Raw genomic sequence first — 4,000 nt, 5'->3', positions numbered from 1 at the left:
GAAGAAAAGTACAGAACAATATTCCCAAGGAATATTATTGTGAAACTCTTTGACTAAATGTTACCAATTCCGGCATAGCAGCCTTTTGATCACGGTATAGAAAAGGATTATGCATTATGGACCAATGGCATTTATTCCAGGAAGGCAAGAATGGTTTAACTCATAAAATTCTCTTTGTGTAATACACCACATTAACAGAATGAAGGATAAAATCACATGAGTATCTCAACAGATGGCAAATAAAACGTTACAAAATGGAGCATTCCTTAACAGTAACAATATTCAAGAAAGTAAGAACAAAAGAACAGAGAACAGAAACTTCCACAACACAAAATAGATCATATATGAAAACCCACCTTTAAATCATTCTCAGTAGTGAAACATTGAGAGCAAGCCCTAAGACAAGACAAGACAGCATTTCTGCTTTCATACCTTTTATGCAACGTGGTATTGCAAGTTCCAGACAGAGCAAATATCACAGAAAAAAAAGGAAGAAAATCAAAGGCATCAAACTTAGAATGGAAGAAGTAAAATGACTTCTCTTCACAAGAAAAGGTGATCTTTAGAGAAAAAGAATAGCATTAAAAACGAAAAAAAAAAGCTACAGTAATAAATGAATTACTCAGTAAATTTGCAGAATATATATCAATGGAAACATAAAACCCTAGTGGTTGATGAAATCCTAGAATAAAGTGTATCATGTGAAAAATAAACAATCTAACTCTATTACAATTGTATGAGATAATGGTATTCACTGCAGTTCTCTGAAACAGGAAAAAAAGTGCAGAAAAACTTTTCTTGGGAAAGGAAACAAAAAACATCTGGGAAAAGAGGAGACTGTAAAACTGGACATGAAAGAAATTGCACAGGAGTGCTGCTCCATACTGGAGATAATGCATCCCAGCGGGTACTGTGAACAACGCTGATAGTCCTGCACATGTGAACTGAAATTGAACATATACAGAAATGGATAGTAAATGGTGGGGATGAGATTTTCACATTTGGTGTGGGGTAGCCCTTATGATCCTTTGGTAACAAATTTGTTTTGGAGCCAATTGTATATATATATACAGAAGTTTCCATACAGACACAGGTAGAGATGTCTTCATATACACAGGGTAGCAAACATTCATATGCGGCCTTGCCAGGTCAGTTGACAGGATATAGAGACCCTGCTAGCAAAAGATACCAGGCACCAAGATCTTGAACCTAATCATGTGATCCAGTAAAATAAAACAGGGCTCCTCACAGAAATGACTGATTCAAGGGCTCAGAGGAATATACAGTAACCTGAAGTGGATGCTGAAGGATCTTTTCCTGTAAGACATAATAAAATGCTGCCCCAAAAAGACAAGAATGTTGGGGACATAACAAAGGGACATGTCACCTAACTGAAGAAGCTCTCTATTGCCAAAATTGGAACAATTTGAGCAGCAAAAGAAGGTAGTAGTGGGTTATAACTGAGAGGATATAATGTAAGTAACTGAAAAATAAAAATGGAAGACACAATATTGAGTGCAGAAGAAAATGAACAATTTACAGAAATATTTTATTCTTAAGGAGGTGGAAGATAAGGGCCCCACTTTAGGAAGGGGCAGCAAATAGAAAGCCATACAGGAGTACCATATGGAAAGAAAGGGGGAAGAGAAATCTGACAAACCTTGTGACAGCCAGAAAATCAGTATCAACACCAGTGAGAATTAGTCATGTTGACAGTGTGTACCTTTGTCATGAGATGAACACGGCACGTTCCCTCTCTCATCTTCTTGGCCAACATCTACAGTCCCAGTCTACTCATGAAAAAAAAAAAAGAAGGCATCTCCAAAAGGAGACTATTTTACAGAACACCTAATGTGTAGTCCTCAAAACTATCAATTGCTTCAATAATAAAGCAAGTCTGAGAGAAAGCCACTATGGGTGGAGGTTCAGGAGATATTTGAATTTTTTTCTATTTTAGTTTGTTGTCGAGTTGGTTTCCATATAACACCTACTGCTCATTTGCACAAGTGCCCTCCTACATGCCAGTTACTCCTTTCTCCTCTCCCTCTCCCCCATCAACCCTCAGTTTGTTCTCAGGATTCAAGAGTCTCCATGGTTTGCCTCCCTCCCTCCCTCTCCCCAACTTTTTCTCCCCATTCCCAGAACACATGTTGGTGTCTACCATACTTAAATTGCTAAAAAAAAAAAAAAAAAAAAAGGTTTCTTGAATGACTACAATTCACCACTGTTTCAATAATGGTAAACAGTCACTCCCAACAATGGAAGAACTAGCAATGAAAACAGAGGAAAGACTTCTGAAAGATGAAGCCTTAATGCTTAAGTACTAACCATGGAGAACACATCAGGGAGAGATGTTTTAGTGTATCCAGAGTTTCCTTCCAGAATCAAAGCCTATGGGCAGGGCTTGACATCATTAACCTCGCCTTAACTTATTATCCTTGTTGAGGGTCCCCAAATAACTAAAGATACAAGTGGTCCCATAACCCATTTCCCCAGCACTTCTGAAGAGGCCACGGCTCACCCAGATGTTATCACAGAACAGCATGAGATCAATGACTGAATCTCGTCCATGGATGCTTCATGCAGTTGCAAATTATATCCCCAGGAAGGGAAAAGACATGGCCCCACTCTGGAGGCTCTGGAGGACACAGCTCTGTGCATATATCACCTGAGTTTATAAGAATCAACTTCATAGGTGCAGCAAAGACATATTAATTTCTGTAGCTATAGGGAATAAATTCCCGTGAGTCTCATTAATGAAATATTCTTTTGTGTCTCTTCCCATTACAAGACTTGGGTCTCTGGAGCTAGGAGAGAAAAGGAGAATGCAAACTGTCCTACTGTTGATATGGGGACACAGACTTGGCATTCTCTGATTGTCTGTTTTCCCATTTAACTCTCTTATCCCAGAAGGAGATGCCCTGTCTTTAGAGGTTCTCATTAATAAGTCAGAGCTTCCCATAGTAACTCTCCATTCTGGTTTTGGAGAATTCTGTGTCCCCCAAATCTCTTATTTCTCCTATCTGTACCCATTCTTTTTTATAATAGTTTATTGTCAAATTGGTTTCCATATAACACCCAGTACTTCTCCCCACAAGTGCCCCCCACCATGACCATCACCCCCTCCTTCCCTCCCCCTCCCCTTTCAGTCTTCAGTATTCAGTAGTCTCCCTTGATCTGTGTCCCTCACTCTTCCCCACTCTCTTTCCCCCTTCCTCTCCCCATGGAGTACTATATGGCAATGAGAAAGAATGACATATGGCCATTTGTAGGAAAGTGGATGTACCCATTCTTTTAATGCACAATCATGGAACCTCGAGGCCCCACAGTGCTTCTCCGTTTTTCCTGCATCTCATTCTCCTTCAATGTGGGCAATATCCTTTTAACATCACTCAACCATTTGTTTTTGGGCATCCTCTAAATCCCTCATTAGCAGCTGTGATACAGTAGGCACTAAACAATGTGGTGGGAAGGAAGAAAAGTGTAAGAATGGTCCCTTCTCTTGAGAAGCTCACAGTCTCAACAGGGCAAGAGAAATACAAATAAATGAAATCTTGCTATTTGCAATGATGTGGATGGAGCTAGAATGTGTTATGGTAATGGAGATAAGTCAGTCAGAGAAAGACAAATACCATATATTTCACTCATATTGGAATTGAATTCACAATAGAAATGAACTATGTGAAGGGGAAAGAGGAAAGAGGGAAGGAAAAAACCACAAGGCACTCCTAACAACAGATGGAGGAAGGTGGGGGGGAGATGGGCTGGATGAGTGTTGGGTATTAAGAAGAGCACTTGTGATGAGCACTGGGTTATGTGTGGAAGTAATGAATAACTGAATTCTCCCAAAGCCAATGTTGCACTCAATGTTAACTACTTAAAGTATAAATTTAAAAATAAAATAAACAGACAAGATCGGGCGCATTCCAGGTGGAATGGCAGTAGACTGATGGTCATGGTGGGGGGCACTTGTGGGGAGAAGCACTGAGTGTTATATGGA

The sequence above is a fragment of the Suricata suricatta genome, chromosome 12, assembly GCF_006229205.1.
Source record: "Suricata suricatta isolate VVHF042 chromosome 12, meerkat_22Aug2017_6uvM2_HiC, whole genome shotgun sequence".
NCBI classification, from domain to species: domain Eukaryota; kingdom Metazoa; phylum Chordata; class Mammalia; order Carnivora; family Herpestidae; genus Suricata; species Suricata suricatta.
The sequence above is the reverse complement of the archived record's forward strand: the minus strand, read 5'-3'. Positions refer to the sequence as shown.